At 40.2% G+C, this 23,701-nt stretch overlaps 1 protein-coding gene across 1 annotated transcript in view; it reads right to left on the bottom strand.

The window, feature by feature from the left end:
- LOC131046705 (uncharacterized) overlaps positions 1 to 23,701 on the bottom strand; it is an 88,675-nt gene that overhangs the window by 1,564 nt on the left and 63,410 nt on the right. The gene's annotated exons all lie outside the window — the stretch shown is intronic.

Below are 23,701 nucleotides of genomic sequence, written 5' to 3'. Positions count from 1 at the left end.
TCAACAACATAAGATGTAACAATTACACAACACAAGTAGAACACATGATTTACATGGAAACCCTTAAGAGAGAAAATGATGGCAAAATATCGCTTATATAAATTCTCTTTTACAAACTTTGTAGGAACCAACCCACAGGAGACACCAATCCCCTAGATTCATAGGCACCAACCAACTTGAGGCACTGACCGCCACAACTAAGCACCAACTTAGCGAGAGACACCAATCTCTCCTTTAGGAAACACCAACCTCTCCAATATGAGACACCAACCTCAACACAACAAAGTCTATCTTATTGAAAAACTCCTTCACAAGTCTGCTCAAAGCCCTTCTCTAAAACATTCTTCAGAATTCAGAGATTTCATAAGTCTCTCATTATTCTGCTCATATGTGTGCTCAAATTTACTATGTAAGTTTGGTCCAAAAACTCTCTCCAATATGCTCCAAAATCTTCTTTTAACCTTGCATGAAACCCCCTCCACAGATCTCTTTATGCCTCTCTTGAAGTCTGCATATACATACTCCTAAATATGCACAAAACTTCTTCATGAACCTGCTCATAAGACATTCAAAAATCTACTATTAGGCTGCTCATAAATCTGCTATAATATTGCACATAAATCCTTCATAAAATCTGAATAGATATAATTCTTAAAATCTGCTCTTTATGTGATTGGATCTGCTCATGTATAGATGATATAACTGTTGTTCTCACACACTGCTGAAACACTCATTCAAAATTCCTTTTATGACCTAGCATGGTGTGGTATTGTTGGAATTAAGCTACATACAGGTTTGCCCCTTTTGGATGGGTGATGGTGACTTCAAGAAGAATGAAACACTACAAATTCCTAGCATTGTGAAGGCAAGGCAATCAGTCATCCTTTTGGGTGAACAAGGAATATGTAAAGATTTATATATCATGATCTTGGAGGGATCAACAAAACATTGAGCTTGCATTGGGAGCATGTAATGGGAGAGTTCATTGGAATCTGTTGTCCTTTGATTGCACCCTGGGTCCATCAATGAGAACCAATCAAAGATATGTTCCATGGACCAGCACTGCCCCAGTTGATCAAGGACAAAACCAATGGAATCATGAAATGTTAAGTGTTACCTTGTCAGGAGGCGATTTTGGGCCTTCCTCCTTCCTTCGAACCCCGGAATCCTCGAACCCCCAGGTTCCCGAATCATGGAATCCCAGAACCACCGATTTCCTAACCTCCTTTCCTCCCTTTCCTCCTTCCTTCCAAACCCCGAAATCCCAAAACCTATCCCCTTGCAATGTTTTCCAGAGGGCCCAATGTCCAACTTTCGACGACTTGCAACACTCCAGATGACGTGATCAACACTCAAAGCTCTTAATGCTCCACCAACCCCTATGACTAGTCTACTTTCATTCATGGAGCTACGAAGGCGCATTTAATGTTTTTTGCAAGATTGCCACCAAGTGGAGTCCAAGGCCATGCTTATTTATGGTTACTTGATGGACTTCATGTTAATTTTGCATGTTTAGACTTTGGAATATCAGGCAATCCACCTTCTAGAAGTACTTCTCTTCTTGGAATTGCCTTGTCAAGGTATGGCCAGGTTGCTTGCGTGCACAACCATATCAGATCTATTCCTAGACTGACATCCTCCTGTGCACACCAAGGTCAAGGCTTCCCCTCCTTGACCATTGGTCTGTTCTTTGCGACTAGTTCGCTATATTTAGGCTGTTAAGCCTCATTGTAAAGGGTTCTCTCCCTGCTAGCTTGAGCTACTCTTTGCTCTTTCACTTCTCTTGAAGATTTGTATATTTTCTCGCATTTCTATAACTGTAAGTTTGGCCATTGGCCTGAGAATGAATTGAGATTATCATTCTTGCCCCCCTTCAACTTATGCATGTTGTGTATGTTCTCTTACCTTCATTGTAACTATATGTTTTGTGGCTTTCTCTCACATATATGCTCTGTTAACTTGTTTTTGATTGTGACTTGTGGGAAACCTTCTCCCCTTTTGACATTCAGCAAATTCTAACCTCCATACATGTGTTTGGGGTCATTCATGCAACTAAAGTTTGTGCATCTCCAAGGTTACTTGATTGATTATGTTTGCAGCTATATCTGATAAATTAAGTACAGGAAATAATAATACAAATGATAATGCATACTAGACACGGCGGTAAAATATATCTTTATTCGCACATGCAATTATTACAAAGAAGACCAAAGATAGTCGGCCAAGTATTACAAATGACCTGAGAGGTACACAACATATTTAAAGGACCCAACGGTTGCCAAGAAGTACACAATCGTCAACCAACCGACACATTAACTACCTGAGAGTGACAACCCACTTAATACAAACAATTAATACATTGACAGATAACAAATATTATCACATAACAATAGCCATTTTATGCCGACTACATCATCCCCCCCAAAAGAAAAAGTCGTCTTCCAGACAACAAGTAAACATCAAGTGATATTCGGAACAACTAATGATAGACAATAACTTGGACTGGACGACCCCAACTTGTAGTGTACCTATCAAATCAAATGGGGGTTTGGGGGCAGTGCCCCCAGCAAAGTCAAGGGGCAGCGTGTTGATGTGTCTTTTGTACACGACCAAACACAGAATAAAATACCCAAAGGTATCTTATCCTCTCTTGAGTAAAGTTCCCGAATGCTGAAGATATCGCAAAAGGATCAATCGAAGGAACTTCAAGGTTCTGTTATGTAGGACCTCTACTCGTGGATAAGCACCAGTGGTCATTCTGTTTGCTGTTTTACAAGGGGCCTTACGTATTTTCAAGGAAAGCTTGTTCGTACAACTATTTTTCTAATGAGGCTCTTAATACTAACTGATGTTTCAAAAAAGATCAAAAGATAAAGGTTTTAAGGAGGTGATACTTAAACTAATCCTAAAGAACGACTCAATGAGGACTGGTCTTGATAAAACTCTACCAATTTCAGTATTGCCAAAGGATTACAACTCCACTGGAATTGGTGCGATCTTCTAAGGGGATTCAATGGTTTTCAAATCATCAATGGGATAGATACTATCAGTAAGATACATATCAATACCACAATAATGATTGAACTTTCAAACAATCTTAATGTCTCCAATTGACTACACAGGGCGTACCAACAATCAGTAAGGAGCTAGTGGTTTGGATTCTGAGTTTTACCAAAGATCAAGCACAACATTCGTCCTTCAATCTTAAGACTTAAATGCTATCTCTACTAAGAGTGATTCAAGAAGATAAACAACCATGAAAATAGCCACAAGGATTGCAATAAAACACCATAACTTCAATATTTCATTGATCTCATAGCCAAATAAAACAACAATTGTTCAACTTTCTCTCTTCACTACTTATTTCTCTGCTGCTAACAATATTAAACTAATTTCTCTTTTTAAATTCTAACTCTCTCTAACTCTTTAAAATGAAATGAGTGAGGGCTTATATAGCACTCTCAAATACAATGAACGGCCTAGATCAAAAGAAGATCAACGACTGAGATTTTGACACCTAAACCCTAATTAGGGTTTGTTACAAAAAAGTTCCCATTTAGATAAACATTATTAATCCATAGCCAATAAAAATTGGCACAAATAACGAGGAAACATAGCCCAATGGGAATAAAGTTGCCACATCATTTTATAACAACTTTTCATCTAGAACTTTGTTCCCTTTCCTATGCTCTTTTCTAGCATATTCAATGAATCTGGATGTAATCCCCTCAACCTCAGCAATGGGAATCTTATGAAGATTCTTCATTCGTTCTTCTAAGTGGAGGACTTGATCAAAAGCAGTGAGAAGAGTCGTCTCCCATCCAGGCTCTAGCTCTTTTGTTTTCTCAATCAAGAACATAGTAGCATACATCCGATCTCGCTGCTCCTCTGTGACTAAGTTCTCTTCCTTGCAAAAAATGATCTTGATCCTATCTTCCAACTCTTGGACATCCACATCTGTCTCAATCTCAATCCTTCTGTCAAGGATCGTACACAATACATCAAACACCTTGTCTCGAATAGGATGGATCGTGTCTTCAACTCGATTGCATCTAGTATTGATATCTTCGAAAAGAACTTCCTTCATCTGGAGCAAAGTTGACCACTGCAGAAGGCTATGGGCTTCTCCATCCATTATCTTCTCTTGTGCTAGAATCTATCTCGGTGTCCTTCTTATCACTTGCAAGATCGGGATGACAACATCTCTAGTGTGAGCGAATGCATCCACAGTTATCAATAGATTATGAATGATCTCAAGAACCTGGATAGCCCAATGGACTGTCGTCTTCATCCTTGTTGCAAATTCAAAGGCTACCTTGTAAGATTCATCAATCCAAGAACTCATGAGTTGGGCTAAGTTCTTCATCCTTTCTGCCTCATTTACCGATTCGGGAGGAAGTGCCTGCAAAGGTGATATTGCTGGATCTTGTCATCTCAATGGCTGACTAAGATGACTAAAGTAATTTCTCCAAGCACTAACCTCTCTTTCTAGCTTCTTATTCTTTTCCATTTCTTCCTTTGAGTTTGTCATTAATTGCTCTCACTGAATCAGTTCCTTCTTCCATGGCCTGCTCGGAGGTAAGTGGACCAAGATCAAATGTCTCTAGATCATATTCCTCTGCTAGAATCTCATCCTCATACTTGTCTACCACTGGTGTAGCTATCTGTACCTTTCTAGATCCTGCTTCATCTCTAATTACCTTTGACATCTTTGTGGCCTTCCTCTTTTCGATCTCTTCATGGGAACTTCCTATGAGACTTTCCAAGTCGAACAGTTGTTCTTCCTCTTCGACCACAACTACCCTTGTAAATCTTTCTTTTAGCCAATCTGGAATAGAAGAGTTTCTTTCCCTCACTTGTATTTCCTTAGGCAGAGGTCTATCTTCTCTGAAGGGGGATGTTGCTTCATCATCATTCCTTCCTTCTTGTTGTTCATTAGCCCCAACCTGGAGAGATTGACTTGATGAATGCTGAGGTGTTTGTCCTTTACCTTGTTTATCATTCTACACCATGGATTCCATAGACTCTTCAATCTCATACACTATCCGTCTTTGATCTTCTCTTTGACTTGTTTCTTTTTCATGCCTAGAAGATGTACTCGGTGGACAATCAGGATTTACTTTTTGCTTCTTCTAGGAAGGTTCTCTCTTCTTAGGTCCTTCCTTTCTCTTCGATCCCTTGGAATGAGAAGCATTCTCACTCACACTTGCTTCTCCTTCCTCCGTTCTTGTTTCCAGGGTGAATGTCATAGATACATTCTGCTCTTTCAACTTTTGATGTTGTACATCCACCCATCTGTGAGTGCAAGTTAAAACGGGATCCATAAATGCTCTTAAGTCTGCAACTTCGGGCTCGTTCCAATCTATCTTCACCTCTTTATCCTCCTTCTCATAGGAAGATTGGAGATATCTACCATTGTCCTGGGCTTGATCGGCTACTCTATAAACCTTACATTTCCTGATGAGATCCAAGGGTAATCTGGAATGCATCTTTCTTTTCACCTCTATATCATCCTGAATATTCATCCAGAAGTCTTCTACTTGAAACTCATGTTTGTGCTTCCTCCCAACTGTCTCTTCCATGTGACCATGAGGGTCAAAATTCTCCCTTGAGGCAAAGGATGTGAACAAATATAGAGATAACTCCTTCTCTGCATCCTCCACGGCTTGAGAATTAGGACATACTTCAATTGAATTCCCTAGTAGAATGGGTACAGGGATTCCATTTCCATGCTTATGTCTTGATGCTCTAGCATAGGCTGCCAACTGTCTGGTCACCTCAAGTAATACTACTCTATCTGTCGGATACCTTGGCAACATATAAGGAGGTGAGGGACATCCATGAATCTGATATAGGTGAATTTTGGAAACTGAATGAACCATGCACCATGCTTCTTCACGAGTTCTTGTGCCTCCGGAGACAATCAGTGATGAATCCCTCCTTGCAATGTCCTGGTGATATACATCGTGAAGGTGTCATTGATTAGCTTGTAGTCATTCCTTGGCGGATGATGTAGTTGAACATAAGAATCACAAACTCTTATTTCTCCGGGTCTTCTTCCAACAACTCCCCTGTGTGGTAGCCCTGCATACTCAAAACTTCTGACTAAGGAATATATAACATATGAACTCATGTGAAATGACTTGGTAGGGGCTAGCCTCCTCAACTGCACGTCTAGGTTATTATTGATGATTCTAGCCCAATTGAGCTTTTCTTTTCCTTGGACAATCACTTGTATGAAGAAGAACATTCATTTGTCGAAGAAGGCTTGAGAGGCACCAGTAACCCAGTTGAGCATGGTTATCAAGTCCTTGAATTCTTCTTAGAAATCAATTATGTGCGGCGTATTGGGAATCTTGTTCAAGCGAGGTCTACTCTTGAGTAACCAATTCTTGTTGATGAAGTTTAGACAGGAATCAAGATCATCCTCGTAGATAGACCTAGTTCCTTCCAAACTTTTGTAGATGATGTCTCTTTGCTCCGGGAGATGAAAAGCTTCACTTATAGCTTCCTCTGAAAGGTAGGCTAAGATAGTTCCATCCTCAACCACGATCGTCCTTGAATGTGAATCATAGTGTCGGGCACATTCAATCATCAACTCGTGACACTTGACTGCAAGAGGGAAACCTGCAGCCTTGATGATGCCACTCTCAATTATCTTCTTGGCAACAAGCAACGGCTTGCCGATGTAGGGCGCTTCCTGAAACTTCTTCACATTGAAGTTTCCTAGATTGGTGTCTCCGATATTGCTCCACTTGGACACGATCCTGGTCTCCAAATCATCGTTCTTCTGATCCTCCTTGATGAGAGCTTGCCGGGTAGTGGATCCACTAGCCTTGGGGGTCGTCATTTGATACCTACAAGAAACACTTAAGTTAGGTTTGAGCATGATATCTTAAGATAGGAGATTTGAGACCTTTCAAGGAAATGATAGATTATAATTTGAAAATAGTGTGTTAAATCCTTAGAATTATGAATTTTCAAATTGATATTACTTATGAATTAAATCAGATTATGAAAGACTTAACATTACAAAGGATTGATATAGAAAATCAAATTAAATCTTCAATAAGCTTTTAAAAATCTGATTATACATACCTTTTCCTTGATTTTAGCTATCAACTTTGAAAAAATGGATAAAGGAAAATGAGAATTTGCTGGATAAGAGGCCTTTGATCACTTTTCAGGTCCTTCCTTTTGATGACTTAACCTTCAATCAGCTTCCAGCAAGAAGTTCGCCTTCAACCAGCTTTCAAGTATTCTTCAAAATCTGGAAATTCGCCTAAATCTGCTCAATTTTGCACCTCTAAATCTGCTCTTCTAATTCGCATAGGAGAGAATGAATAAATGATAAATGATTTCACAAAACACACCTCTCCTTTATAGGGCGCTCACATTATTTGCCCAATAGGCCGACTTGACAAATGCATAAATAAATAAAATATGGCCGACTTGATGATAAAATACAAAAAAATGTGTTTGAGTGCCAAAATGTGGATTATTTGATTTTTAAGATAATTTCAAAGCCTAAAGGTTGATTTTAGGTTGATTTTGCCAATCTTAGGAATTGCTTAATCAAGGAATATTTGCTTTATTTAATCAAGGATAAGGCTTAGTGAGTGATTTGAAACAAGAAGAAATGGGCCCTGAAGAATTTCGCTTGTGAATTATTTAAAGAGACAAGGTAAATCAAGGAGATGCTTTTCATAGACACTAGAATGTCCATGGTATGAGAGAGGTTTAGATCACCCCAAGGAGGCTTGTTTGACTATCTCACTTAGTTATATTTACTCCATTAATCAACATCTTCATGACCTTGACTTTTCACCCCTTCATGCTCTTGTCATCATGTCTTTGCCTAGCCCAAACAAGGTGAATAATAGGTATCTCCAAGGATTTCGCCCTCGACCCTTTGGAAGGGTCAGGAGCGATTTCCTTGATTTTGCCTCAATTGCCCCATTTTTTACTCCAAATTCCTCTTAAAGGTGAGCACATGCTAGCTTTAGTTCAACAAAGCCTAGGGATTCAACTTTTTAGCTTCCACTAAGGGCAAATTAGGGGATTATAAGAATTTCGCTCTGGACCCTTTGGAAGGGTCAGGAGCGAAATTCACTTTTTAGGTCAAAATTCACCTTTGTTTCACTCACAATCTCTTCTAAGGCAATCTCTAGGGCAAATCCATCTTGATCACTGACTTGGCTCAACACCACCCTGGAGGAAAACATGACATTTTGTGAATTTCGCTCTGGACCTTTTGGAAGGGTCAGGAGCGAAATTCACCTTTTAGGCTTAATTTTCAATCTCCTTCACTTCAACTCATCTTGTAAGGCTTAAATAACCTCACTCCAATCTCAACTACACTCTAGGAATCAAAATCCTAACTTGACACAAGGAGGAAATAGTGGGTTTGAAGAATTTCGCTCTGGACCCTTTGGAAGGGTCAGGAGCGAAATTCACCTTTTGCTTGCTTATCCACACTCAATTCCATTCTCTTCACTTCAACTCATCTAGACTCCCTCACTTTGAATCCACTTCTCAACTTGGCAACATTTGTTTGATCTTAACAAGGCTTAAAAAGGAAAATTCGCTCAAAAACCTAGCCAGGGACAGGACCTATCCAAAATTTCGCTCTGGACCCTTTGGAAGGGTCAGGAGCGAAATTTAAGTTTTAGCTCAAAATTTGCATTTTGGTGATCAAAAGTCTTTCCAAGGCAATCCAAATGGCTTCTCTCACCCTGGTCTAGGCCTGACTTTACTCAATTTTTGGAGAAAAAGATGGTTTTTAGGGTTTTCGCTTTGGATCCTTTGGAAGGTTCAGGAGCGAAAATCTTGTTTTAGGCTTCTTCCTCCATCCTTTCAACTTGAATCAACCTCAAAAGGCAAGAAAACACTTCTCCTCACTCATCCAAGCTATAAAAACCAAAAAATTGACTTGATTTTGCAAGGAAAATAAGTGATTTTAGGAATTTCGCTCTGGACCCTTTGGAAGGGTCAGGAGCGAAATTCATAATTTGGCTCAATTCCTTCAAATTTGATAATCATTGGCAAGTCAAAGTCGCACCCAAGGACTTCTCCTTCTTGAATTTACCTTAGCCCACACTTGATCTAGCACAAAGTTGAGAGAAAAGAGAGGTTTTGAGAAAATTTGCTCTGGACCCTTTGGAAGGGTCAGGAGCGAATTCTCATTCTTGACTTGATTCTTCATCCTTTCAATCTCATTCCTCATTACAAGATAAAATTTCATCGTTTTTCACTCAAGGAACAAAGTTTTAAGCCGAAGCAAGGTTAAAAAAATAGGTTTGCAAGGAATTTCGCTATGGACCCTTTGGAAGGGTCAGGAGCGAAATTCACCTTCTAGGCTAAAATCCTTCACATTCTCACATCTCATCACTTCAATACTAGAATGTAGGTCCAAACAAAGAAGGAAAAGAGGTTTATGGGAAATTTCACTCTGGACCCTTTGGAAGGGTCGGGAGCGAAATTTCCATTCCTAGACAAAATCTTCACTCTTCAACGCTTTCAAACATCCCCCAAGGCAAGAACACATCAATTCACTTTCCAACATGCCTTAGAGATCAATACCTAGCCAAAATTAGGAAGGAAATGAGGGTTACGAGGATTTTCGCTTTGGACCCTTTGGAAGGGTCTGGAGCGAAAATCATGTTTCGGGCTTGATTGCTCATCTTTCCTTCTTCAATCTTCTATGGGGGACAAACATAAACTACTCTCCTTGCATCTCCATCTTGGTCCTAACTCTGGCTAAAGGGAAAATGAGTGTTTTCAAGAATTTCGCTCTGGACCCTTTGGAAGGGTCAGGAGCGAAATTCACCTTTTAGGCTAAAATCCTTTATCTCCTCCACCTCAAGTCACTCCCTAAGGCTAGAACATGTCAAACACTTCCATACATGCCTTAGAAGCTATGAACTTGGCCTTGATGAGTGATAAATTAAGGTTTAAGGGGATTTTCGCTCTGGACCCTTTGGAAGGGTCAGGAGCGAAATCCCTATCCTTGGCTAGTTTCCCACCTAGGTTCATTTCATTTTCCTTCAAACTTGATCAATCCAACTTCCTTCTATCGCAATCAAAACAATCCACCATCCAACTGGCTCTAGGCAAGGTCAAACTAGGTTTTCTAAGGCCAAAAGAAGGCAAAATGGAGGATTTCGCTCTGGACCCTTTGGAAGGGTCAGGAGCGAAATTCACCTTCCAGGTTGATTTTCATCATCCCAAGGTCTAAAACCTCCTCTCCAAGGCAAATATACATCAAAACCTTCTCAACTTCGCCTCAAAATTCGAAAAACTTGATCACATCAAGAGCAAAGTGGAGAAAAGGTAGTTTTTGCTCTGGACCCTTTGGAAGGGTCAGGAGTGAAATCCATGCCTTAGGTCAAAACCTTCATCTTTTAATGCTTTTGATCACCTCTTAGGCAAGAACACATCAAAAAACTTCACCACATGCCTAAGGAACAAGACTTTTAGTGCAAACAAGGAGAAAAAGGGTGCCTTCTTGGAATTTCGCTCTGGACCCTTTGGACGGGTCAGGAGTGAAATTCATATTTTAGATTGATTTCACACTCAATTCCATTCCTTTTCATTCCAGACTTGATCAACTTCATCTCTCCCTAGTACCATCATGTCTACTTGCCATCCACTTGACTCAAAAATCTTCATTTTCCATGTCTTAGGCCAAAATTGAGGGTCAAATGAGGGTTTCGCTCTGGACCCTTTAGAAGGGTCAGGAGCGAATTTCCTCTTCCAAGCTAACTTCCATCATTTTATCGCTTCAAACCTTCTTCCTAAGGCAAAGATGCATTCCAGTCTCCAACACCATGCAGTAGAAGTTTCGAACTTGGTCAAGACAAGGAGCAGAGCAGAGGAAATATGAATTTCGCCCTAGACCCTTTGTAAGGGTCAAGAGCGAAATTCATGGTTTTGGCTCATTTTACACCTTAAACCTTCTTTCCTTGCCTTGGATATAACTTTCCAAGACTTCTTCAATCATCATCAAGTGAATTTGCTCATCAATTCCTGAAATCGTCTCCTAAATCTCCCCTTGGCCACTGACTCTGCTTAATAGGCTCTGACCTGGAGGAAAACGAGAGTGACAAGAAAACCAACATTCCAGACCTACCCTGACCTGAGACCTACCATCTCTTTCACCCAATCTATCCATCTTCATTCCCTTGAAAGGTAAAACTCCTCTACGACAACCCTAGGGTTCAATCAAGGTAGACAATATCTGACTTCCCAAATCCAGACTATACTCAGCTTTGAAAGAAACCCTAAACTACCCAGCCCAGGCGACCACTCACTCACTCAAAACCTCTAGCAGGCAGAGAAAACCTAACTAAGGGAAAGCAAAACCTAAGAAAAAGAGGGTGTCCCCATTCTAATGGGGCGATGTGTGAAATGGTCACAACACAGCGCCACTCGCAAGGTCTCAGGGTAGCACCTTCGTCACCAAGCTCAAATTAAGACCTTCAAAGCCACACGGAACTCCATGGCACACATTATTTTCATGATTTTTTTAGACACCAAAAAACATTGTTAATGAAGCTAGAAAATGGAGATTTTGCTCCTACCACCTTCTTTTTCTACCCTTCCCGTACAATCTGATACACATCACATACGGAAGAGTGTTGTTGCTGTCGTATGGGAAGGTCCTACTATAGCTGATTGTGTCGTATGTGATACAAAAGGATCTGTACACGGTTTTTAAGCCAACCAAGAAAGTGTCATATGAAAAAATCAGAAGTTGATCCCATAGGAACAACCAAAGATAACCATACGGACAAGGCATGAGATCTTCGTATGGTGGAAAACTATCGTACGATACAAACTGAAGCACATAATCGTCATACAAGGTAACGCCAAAGCCATACGAAGTGACAAAAACGTTGCCCAAAGAGAACTATTGGTTGTCGTATGGGACACCAAGAAAGTCGTACGAGATGAATGGACCTCTGATGTTGTACAGAATGAGAAATAAGATGTCATATGATGTGTACACTTGAATGTCGTACTCTACAAGTAGAATGTTGTACACATGAGTTGATTGCTCACCATACAAGAGAAAATCCCTGATATATTAGTGGCTGCATTAAAGAGTATATACCATATTTCACTAGTGAAACAACTACTACTCCCATAGAGCACATTCAAGACATTGCAAACATCTGCTCTATCCATAATATCACCAATGATGATGTTGTCCCTAGGCTCTTGGCCATTTCCTTGAAAGGAAAAGCCTCCTCAAATGAGATTCTCTTCTCCCTTTTATATCTCATGTTTGAGGGAGTCACAACTTTTCATTCCATCTCTTTTGACCATTCATTACCTTAATTAAATTTTAATTATATTCTTTTATATTTTAATTTTATTCTTTTGAATTTTAATTTTGTTATTAGTATTTACCATTAAATTATATTCCAAAGTGGGGACATACAGTTAGTGAGTTGATCACCAAAGATGATACAATTTGGGAATATGCCCCGTCAACATCACATTGAGTAAAATGGATAATCTTGAGTATCAAGAGATATTGCTCAATCACATATGCTTTGTTATGATTGACATAGCAAGTTGAGGTTGAATCCATTTCATCATCAACCCAATCGTATCATTCCAAGTCAAAGTGTCCAAATTTTTTGAACCTAACTCATCTCAAGAGGGACAATCACACATGTGACACATGGCACTACATCGAAGTTTGTTTATCATACCTAATCCCATTTCCTTTTGGTCATCATTCAAAGAGGGACATGTGTCCTAAGAGATTTAATTTTATCATTGGCCAAAAGAAAGTTGGTTCTAAATAACCCTAATTAGCGTTTCATTTATCTTGACTGTTGATCTTGAACCAATCTAAGCCTTTGAATTGTAATTGAGACCTCTATATAAGGCTCAAGTCTCTCATTTGTAAAAATTAATAGTTAATAGCCAAATAGTTAGATGTAGAGTAGGAGGAAAGAAGAAATTGTTCCCAAGACTTCTTGAAACTAATACAAGATTTTCATTGAAGCATGGTGGATTTCAATGTGTTGTTTCTACATGTTGCATGGTTTATTGTCGCTTCTCAAGTTTTAATTAAAATTCATTGATCTTAATGGAGAAATGCAATGATATGTGATGAATTTCTTGGTTCATATTTTTTGTGGTTTGCTGATTGTAAAATACAGTGTAAAGTTAGACTAAACCTTATAATTGTACTAATTTTGATTGTGGATACTTGTTCAAGTTGCGCTGGCATTGCGTATTTGGATGATATGTTTGCAATGTAAAAATCTTCCATTTCCTTAGAACATTGCATTAGTTTTGTGTAGTTGTTGTCATCATGACGAAGCAAGGCTTGATTTGAGGGAATCTGTCTATCTAAGTATCATCCATTGTCATCATTGTTCTTCGGCTTAGTATAGGCTTTATAAACCCTTATCCCTTTAATCTTTATTTTCCAAGTTATATCCCACGTTCCAACAAAGTTTAAGTAAAACGTAAGTCCCCTTGTGATTCTGACAAAATCACATCATTTCACTGAGTCTATCCCAAGCATTTAAGTCGCATAGTTCGCATTGTAAACCTTGGAGTTTCCTTATTTGATCAGATCATTCAACATATAAGGTTTCTTTGTTCAAGAGAGGATAAAATAGCTTGGTATTTTATTCTATGTTTGAGGTGCATAGAAAACACATCAACAATAGTTATCAACCAAATTTCAACAAAACAAGAGAAACTCGAAATAACTTGTGATCAAATACAAGCCAAGCCTCAGAATGAGTTATCTGTCTACCCTAATGTGTCACTAATGGATGAGATTCAAACGATGCAAAAGAGTTTTCAAGATATGATAGATAAGCTATTTGGTAGAGAAGCTTCTAATAAAGACGCAATGGACAAGCTTAGTAACATCTCTGTGGCTTTGAAAGCTTTTAACACCCACTTGCAAGATTTACAGCTCAAGTTGGGAGGTATTCACATGAGCCTAAAGATCTTGAGAATGAGAATGACCAATGTTACCATCTCAAAGAACAAGCTAGTTGCTCCTGCTATCAAGCTTTTCGGAATCTTCGAAGAGAAATCTCTTCTTCGACAAGGTCAAACTTCAGCATCAGCTACTACATCAAGGACACCATCAATTAATATAGAATGATAATAGAATGTTTTTTGTTTTTTTTTGGTCAGTAAAGGCAAAGCCATATTTGTATTAATTAGTGTAAATACATATGATTACCACTGAATTTCAAGATATTCAAAAAACCTCTGCTCTTAAAGAGCACAGAGGTCCCTCCAAAACCAGAACCTTTAAACTTAAGGTTTAGCCATTTTCTGAACCATTTAAGGTTTGATAGTCTAGAAAAGCAAAAAACATAATTACTGATAATGTCCAAATTCAACGACCTAGATTCAGAGTTTTTGAACTTAAAATTTAAGTCTAATAAAAATATACAAGGATGACTGCATATCCAGTAAACTAAAGGAGGTATCCATAGAAAGCCTAGCTTGAGGAGGGAATGTCCGGTTGAGGAGGTTGGTTCCTGGGACGGCCTCGGCCTCTGCTTGCTAGAGAGCTCCGACCACAACCCCTGCTCCTGCGACCTCTGCTCGAGCCTCCTCTGCAACTTTGTTCTGGTTTAGGATCTGTTTCTGCAGCAAGCATAGGCAGGAAACCATTCATCCTTGCAAAAAGGAACAGAATCTCCTCTTCCCTTCAGCCTCCGGATCTTCACCTAAAAAACGCCATTTGAGGTAGCTCAACCCTGCACTAGCGAACTTTCTGTGCCTATTCAATTCTTTATCCTTCAGGTCCAGAAGGAATGGGTAATAGTTGATGAGAGCTCCGTGAGCGTTAAAAAGGATTCGATCACTAGGTCTAGGCACACCAGAGTCGTGGATGGCCTTGTTCAGAACTTCTTGGAGCTCTTGAAGAATTTCGACTAGGAAGAGTTCCCTGGTAAGGTTCCAAATTAATTGCTTGGAAAGCTTCTGGTCCAACAAAGACGCCACAAATCTGGACGAAATGCTGGTGTTGTCTCTTGGGTATTCATCTCTGCTCAAATGAGCGCTCCCCAGAATCAATTTGACTGCTAGAAGAACTGGGGGTCCGAGTAAATGAGGAGACGATTGAGTCTCAGGTCCGTAATCTTCCTAAAAGAAACTTGGCGGGTAGAAGCACTAAGTGATATGGGGCTGTCTGCGCCAAAGCAAGAAACGGCCTGGGATAAACACTCATAATGAAACCGAATGGGGGCTCGGAAGACATGGTGACCGTGAGCAGGGGCAAGCAAGAGGAGAGCCAGAGAACAACCAGTGGAGCCGAAATGAAAAAGAGAAGCGATAAAAGGACTCTTCTGCAGGAAGGCGGTCGCACAACTCAACGAGCAATGATGGGGAAAAAGAAAGCAATTAATTCTCACGTGAAGGTGGCGGAGATTAAATGCTCAAATCAAGCCAAATCCATTCAAATGCGGAGGGAGAGATTAGCCTGCAGACAGCTCATGCAAGGACAAAGAGGCGACGCTCACCAGCTGGACATTCGTAGGTCCCGTATTAATGTTGCCAGTTTGTCTACTCAGCTTAACCGGACCCACCTTGCATCCCAAGGTTAATTGAATGGTTAGTTTGAAAAGGAAAGTGACCGGTGGTGTTAGCCGCCAAGAGGAGGGCGGGTAAGGAATTTTTGAATTTGATTTATGCATTCCTCCAATCTGCTAGCAAGCAGTGTCTCGAACCTTATCTGATTGGTCTTATTAGCTTGGTCGATCTAAATTAGCAGATGCTAAGATCCCTGTGACCACCAGTGAATAAAGGTTCCTAAAGCTGCAACTTTTGATAGAGCATCCGCCTCTGCATTTGCTTCTCTATAAATATGTTTTGCCTCGAAGTGTTCAAAACTGTTTAGGATTTCTAGAATTCTTTCCAATAAAGCTTGAAGCCTCCAATTGGGGGTTGTCTTCTTCCTTATAGCATTAATTGCTATCTCCGAATCTCCTTCCACTGAAACATTTTTGATACCGTGGTTGATGCAGTCTTGCAGGCCTAATAGTAGAGCGGTAAACTCTGCTATGTTATTAGTGTCTGGAGGGATTGGTTTTGCCATTTTCCCGATGATTGCTCCTGATTGGTCTCTGATGACATAGCCTATTCCGGAGGGGCCTGGATTACCTTTGGAGGCCCCATCAAAATTCAGTTTCACCCAGTCTGGCTTCGAGGGAGACCAGATTGCATCTTTCCTTTTAATTGAATTATGGCGAGAAAGTGAGGGAATAATGATTCCTTGCCAATTTTGACTAATTTTCCTATCCCATGAAGAGAAAACTTTAGACTGATTCGGAGCAAAGGTTGTTCTGCTATTGATTGAATCCACTATTGCCGATTCTATTGAATTTAGAATTGATTTCTGATTTCTAGCTTTGCCTTCAAATAGCCTGCGGTTCCTTTCTTTCCATATTTCCCAAATTAAGCATGATGGAGCAATTTCCATAATTTGGCTCAGCAAGCTCTCCTTTGTATGTAGAGGCCAGCTCTGGAATAGAGGCTTGATTTCATTCGGCAAGACTAAGATCAGTTCCAATTTTTCACAGAGCCATCTCCAACATTTAGAGGCAAAGGGACAGGTCAAGAGGAGGTGATCCACTGACTACGATTGGGCTTTGCAAAGTATACATCTAGAAGGTCCTTCATAGCCCATTCTTGTGAACCTATCTGCAGTTAGGATTTTTTTTTGGATTGCCAACCATGCAAAGATGCCCGCTTTCGGAATGATTTTGGAGCTCCAAAACATCTTGAGGGAGATATTGTGGTTGTTGAGCTCTACTGGACTAACCAAAATTCTATAACCATCCTTTGAGTTATACTGTCCTGTTTTGGAAGGCTCCCAGATGAGAGAATCTTCCCCTCTTCTAGGGGTGATGTTTCTCACCTGTAGGTGACCTAAAAGCTCTTCCAGGTCCTCCCTTGGAATCGGCAGGCCCTCCATTGATTTCCACTTCCAGCATAGTGTGTTTGGTGAATCTACTATTTCCATGTAGTCTTTAACTCTGACACCCCAATTCTGTTTGAACCAGTTTTCTATTGTAGGGATATGAGTTATATTTGCCAGGGGTGGATAACCACCCCAAGAGTCTTCCCAGAATAGGCTTGCTAAACCATCATGAATATCCCAAGAGACTGAGTTTGAGATCAAGTTTCTACAAGAGATGATGAAATTCCATATTCTTGATCCTTTCGAAAATGACCCTGATCTGAGGATGTTTAGATTATTCTGATCTGAGAGATACTTTGTTGCTAGCATTCTGACCCAGGATGCATTTGGGTTTTGGATGACTTTCCATACTAGTTTGGCCCCCAAAGCTATATTTTGTAATCTAAAATCCTTGATGCCTAAGCCACCCATTGGTTTAGGCTTAATAATTTTGTCCCAGGCTATTAGTGCAATCTTATGCTTCTCTTCAGTGTTTTGCCAAAAGAAAGCCCTCATCTTCTTAATAATGTAGGTGTTGGCACTAGATGTTAGGGATAAAATAGATAAAAGATAAGTTGGTAAAGCCGAGATCACTGCTTCAATCATGACTAATCTGCCCGCCCAAGACAACCATTTGCCCTTCCAGGCATTTGCACTGCTTTCAACTTTAATTTTTAAAGGATCCCAGAGTTTGGAGTTCCTCAAACCCCTGTCTATTGGGATGCCCAAATAAGTACATGGAAGGCTTCCTTCTTTGCAATTTAAGATTCTAAGAATTCTGGTCTAAAGTGAAATTGATGTTGAGAAGAAGAAGACTTTAGTTTTGTCCTTGTTTCTTAATTGGCCTAAGCCCTACCATACATCTCTAAGATCTGATTTAGGTGTTTGGCTTCCTTTACATTTGTTGATCCCAATAAGAGATTATCATCTGCAAACTGCTGATGGGTTGCTACAAAGTCTTTAGTTATTTTGACTCCTTCTAGCTGTTGATTGGCATGACTAGCTTTTATGGCTCTTCCCAGAGCCTCCCCCATTATTATGTACAAGAAGGGAGAGAGGAGGTCCCCTTGCCTAATGCCCCTTGAGGAAGAGAAGAAACCCGCTGGCTTTCCATTGACTAGTATTGAAAACTTGGGCGTTGAGATGCACTCAAATACCCAATTTATCCAGTGCTTATCAAAGCCAAAGGCTTGCAATGTTTTAAAAAGGAAACGCCAATCTACACTATCATAAGTTTTTGTGATGTCTAGCTTTATTATCATACCTGGCCTATTTGTGCTTTGAAGGGTGTGGATTGCTTCTTGTGCTACAATCACTCCATCCAGAATCAATCGGCCCGGTACAAACCCTGTTTGTTCTTCTAAAATGATGTTGTTCATGAGAGGCTTCAATCTGTTGGTCATGATTTTTGAGAGGATTTTGTAGACTGTGTTGCATAGAGATATAGGCCTGTAGTCTCCCAGATTTTCTGCCTTCTGCTTCTTTGGGATGAGTGCTATAAAGGTATTATTAATCTCCTTGAGTATTTTCCCTGACCTTCTTGAGCACTCTAAGGCTTCTGAGAGTTCCTGCCCTAAGATGTGCCAGCATTTCTTATAGAAATTTGTAGGGAAGCCATCCGGCCCTGGTGCCTTACCAGAGGGAAGTTGGTTTAGAGCTTGAAGGACTTCTTCCATTTCTATTTTCCCATTTAAACTCTGATTCTGTTCCTCAGATATAATCTTGGGGATCCCAGACAGCAGCTTCTTTTGGTCCTGAAGATGGGATCCTTCAATGTTATTCAGGAGATTGGAGTAGTAGGAGATAATCTCCTCTTTTATAACCTCTGGGTCCTCTGAAGTTTGGTTGTTTCTGATTTGTAGTTTAGATATCCAATTCTTGCTTCTTCTGATTTTTGTTACATTGTGAAAAAACTTAGTGTTTTTATCCCCCATCCTGAGCCAATTCTCCCTTGATTTTTGCTTCCAAAAGATTTCTTCCTTGGAGAGGATATCCTCGTAATCCAGTAGGAGGGATCTTTCCTTCTGAAAAGATTCTTGATCCATGCCCACCTTGATAATCCTATCATATAGGGCTTCTAGTTGCTCTTCTATGTGTCTTTTTGTTGAGAAGATGTTTTTGAAGTGCTGGGAGTTCCATTGAAGCAGTTTTTGTTTGACTGATTTTAATTTTGCAATGAAACAGAAGAGTTTTGAGCCCTCAAAGGACTCTTCCTTCCATCATTTTGCTATCAATATCAGAAAATTTGGCTCTTTCATCCACATATTGTCGAATTTGAAGGGGGTCCTGGTTGATCCTTGGGTGTCTTTTAAAGTGAGCAGAATAGGATAGTGGTCCGAGCCTGAGCAAGAGAGAACGTTGCAGAGTGGGGTGAAGGGAAAGATAGAAAGATCCCCTTGCCAGAAGAATCTGTCTATTTTTTCTGCTATATTACTAAAGCCTTTCCTCCTGTTAGTCCATGTGTAAGAGTCTCCTGAATCTATTTCCAAGAGGCCATTCCTCTCAATCCAACTATTAAAATCCTGCTGAGCACTCCCTAGGCGAGTGATACCCCCCCTCTTATCTGATGCATTCCTGATAGCGTTAAAGTCACCCCCAATGAAGACTTGTTCCTTAGATAAGGTGGTCAATACTCCATCCAAAGAAGACCATGTCTGTCTCTTTTTGGAAGGTGCCACTGGGCCGTATACATTGATTATGAAGAAAGAAGTGTTCGATTGCAGGTGAGTGATTTTAACAAGCATCCAGTCCTTATTAGATGCAATACCTTCAGCTTTAATTTGAGAGGGCTTCCAAATTATCATTAGTCCTCCTGAGGAACCTTCTGATGCTACTGTAGTCTCCAAAGAAGATTGGAATGAGGAGCCTATCCCATTCCCAAAGGCAACCGCAAGCTTCTCTTCCAGTTTAGTTTCTTGTAGTAGGATTATGTCTGCACTGACCAAAAGAATCTGTCTTTTGATCACCCTCTGCTTGTTAGGGGCATTGAGACCCCTAACATTCCAAGATAGGATTTTCATTGTTGTTCAGGAAGGGGATTTCCCTTCCCTACTTTCCAAAGATCCAATAGTTTGGATTGATTTTCCGCCATTCCATCCAGGGATCTGACCTCTATGAAAGATTCTCTACCCTTCTTGGGAGGGGATGAGCCAAAATCCGGCTTTTCCAGGCCCTCCTGATTCTGATGAATCCCTAGCTTTCTTTTCTCCTTGATCTGTGAGTAGAGCACTGCCAAGGGGGTGTCTAAAATTGCCTCCTGATCCTCCTCTCCTAACATGGCATTTTGCAGAAGGTTCTAAGCATCCTGGTCCAAAGGCAGATCCAGGCCGTTTGATTCAAAGGGCGGGGATGAAAGGGAGGGGAAGGGGATTTCCGAAGATAGGTTGAGAAGGGGCTTGTGGTGAAGACAGTCCGAGAAGGGGGAAATTTCTCCCTCTGAAAGGGAAAAGTCTGCATTGGCCTCGAAGTCTGCTTTAAGATCCTCTTCTATAACCTCCTCCTCAAGCAATACTTTCACAGGGTGAATATTTTTGGATTTTGCGAATTTAGGTGTGCGAGAAGATCCCCTTAACTTATTGGACCTGAAGCTGCTTTTCCTTCTTGAGGCTTTAGGTGGAGGTTGGGAAAAGGTTTTAAAAGCCCCTCTGCTCAAAGCTGGTGTTTTTTTTTTTGCCCGAATAGACTCCTAACAGCCTTTTGGGAATGAGGTTTGGCAATCGGGGATAAGATGAGATGAGGGCCAGAGCCCAGGGAGGGGGGGGAAGCCAAAGGAACAGGGCTTTGGAGCGGGGAAACATGACCTGCAAGTTTGGTTCTCAAACTCGGACCAGCGGAGGGGGAGAGGAGGACAAGGGGATCTAGAGCCACTAAAGAAACCAGGGGAGGAGAAGAGACAATACTTGAGGACTGGCGAAAGGACTTTGAAAGGGCTTGGACCGGTATCTCGACTTCTGATTCTAGTGCAGTGTCCAGCTTCGAGGTTCTCTTTTGAGGAATTGGGCTCGCGAATTGGTTTGAGTGCTGAAGAGGGAGATTGATGACTCCAATAGACACTGCCAAAGAGCTATTATTTACTATTTGGTTTCTCAATATGCATTTGCCAGGAGCTACTTTACCCAATCTAGTCACTTTTTGCTTCCATCTTCCTAACTCCGAGATGATCTCGAGCTCGCTGTAGAAACCTTTGGACAAGTCGATCTCGACATAAATATTTGCCATGTCCCCGCTCTAACCTTCAAAGAAGTCTACTTCAATCCCTACCAGAAATCCAAGAGCATCCCCTATCTTAAGGAATGATTCCGGGCACCAATATTAAGGAAGGCCTACTAGGGATAACTAGACGAGTTTTCTCGAATCTGTGTTGAGCTGGGTCGAACCCTGGTTTCCAATCCAGGAAATGGAATGTGGAGCCTTGGCAGAACAAGGGACTACCCTTTGTGATTGTTTGCTTTAGTGCCGCATCCACACATTCTATAAACAAGAAGTCATTCTGCATTTGTCTCACTGCTATGAGGTCTGGAAAGGATGATTTCCACCACTCCACGATATCTTTGCTTGTCCCACCAGTGCCACACCATTTCGCAAACAAAGCATTCTCCTTGAAGCGGACAAGCGAAGGGTTTAGAGATTTCGAGGGAAGCACAAAGAGTTTGCTACCCATTGATTTCCTTGACCATTTCTGGTCCTTGTTCACAAATCCCTGTTGGTTGGGCCCTGAGGGGAAAGGGTTTTGAGATTTCGAGGGGAGTGCAAAGAGATTGCTTCCCATTTTCCTTGGCCATTTCCGATCCTTGCTCATAAATCCCCGATGGTTGGGCCCTGAGGGGAAAGCATTTCTTGAATCCTTGGCTCGCAGATCTCTGTTAGGCGGACCTGAAGTGCTCCAAACCTTGTTAGGCCATCCTGTTATTAAAGAAGGGCAGTTTTGTGGTCTGATGCCTAGGCTGCGTCTTGGAGTACAGAGATTGTTTAGGAGAAATAAAACTTTTCTTATGAGTTGCAATGGGAATGTGGTTTGATCCTGTCGCAACCATTTTTGCCCAGGGGTCCAAGTTTTGAAATTCCTCAGTGACATTTTGCCGAGGATACCTAGAACAGCAGTTGTCCGAGCTTTGAGACAGCTTTCGATTTTGATACCCCAATCTATGGCGCTGCTGGAGGGGAATAAGTCCATAAGAAGTCCGACCCTGGTTTCTGATCCAGCCCTAGTTTCTCAGAGGACCGTTTCCGCGAGAGGGCCAACTCTGGTTTCTCAGTGCTCCAGCCAATTCCATCAGAGCACTAAATGATAATAGAATGTTTGCAATGTTTATTATATATATTTTGGGCTAGATAGTTGCAAGTCATAATTTTTCTTTTTGTAATTATTGTAATATGACTTGTGTTTTTTCTTAATTAAAGTTTGTTTTGGAACTCTTTCATTGTAAAAGTTAGGTAAACCCTAACTTATCTCCAAGAAGATAGTTAATTGTAAGAGTGGACTTAAGTGGTTATGTTAGCAATCTTGTCATTGATGTCAAATACTTGCAGACTACATAATGTATCTATTGCCATTTACATAATTTGTATTGGTTTCCAGTGTTCAGGTTTTTAGATTGGTATTTGGTTTACCTGTTTAGATAGCATACATATCATTGAGTGCTGTCCTTGTCCATTTTGCTCATTGGTGCATCTTGAGAAGATTTGTCAATTCGTTGCTTCAGTTGGTTGTGTTTGTCAGGCATTTCAATTTATATATACTATATGATTTTGCCCAAACAAACCTGCATATCGTATTTTCTGTCAGAAAGGTTGTTGAGTTTAATCAAAGTTTTTTGATGACTTGATTGGGTCTGACTTCTGTATATTGTAATAGCTGCCTTTATTATAACTTCAGGTTCGTTGTTGTTACCATCAAACCAAGTTGTAACTACCTGATAATTTGTTTAATCTGAGTATTGTCTATATTGTTATAACTAGACACGGTTATGCTCTTATTGTTACAAATATAATCATGAAGAGTCTATTCGATGAGGAACTGATTAATAAACAGTTATAACTGTGGTAGTTGACAGCTAACAGTTATAAATAATGTCAAGGTGGTTGGCAGTTCGAACTAAAGGAAACTTCTTCTTTTGAGATAGGAGATCTATTTATCTGTTGTTTGAATTCGATGAGAAAGGTGGTTGAGATGTTATGATATCAATTTATAAGAAGGAAAAGTAATACTGATTAATATATTCAAAACAAAGTCTGCAGTGTGTATGGTGGAAATACACGAATTTTGAAGAAAATCTTAAGGATACTGTTAAAGGGAAAAATTCTGAAAACCACACTCTACAGTTATGATTCGCCTTTGAAACGTTTCTAATCAGGTATATAACAATGTGATTATAATTCTGTGTTTATTCAGAACTTGTATCCTGGAAGGAACCATTTGATACATATACTTAAGAATTTCACTTACAGTCCTTAGTGATTTAATAAACAAGGATAATTAGTTTTCAGTTTGCAGAGAGTTCATTGAAGGATAACATTCTTTTGAGGTACATATTCAAATTGCAATCAGATTGAACCTATCGGTCAATATTCAAATTGAAAGTGATTGTTTCAGTGATCAAGTTGGATACTTTAGCTTAACAACCAAACTGAAGTTACTTGTTTAATTATTCAGATTGAAACTACTTATTCTGGATTTGTGCAAAAAGTAAGTTCAAAGATTGAAGTGTAATCTGAATAAATCAGGGTCTCTGAAAAGTGTTGATT

This window comes from Cryptomeria japonica, chromosome 7 (genome assembly GCF_030272615.1).
Source record: "Cryptomeria japonica chromosome 7, Sugi_1.0, whole genome shotgun sequence".
Classification (NCBI taxonomy): Eukaryota; Viridiplantae; Streptophyta; class Pinopsida; order Cupressales; family Cupressaceae; genus Cryptomeria; species Cryptomeria japonica.
This window is presented reverse-complemented; position numbering and strand designations above follow the sequence as displayed.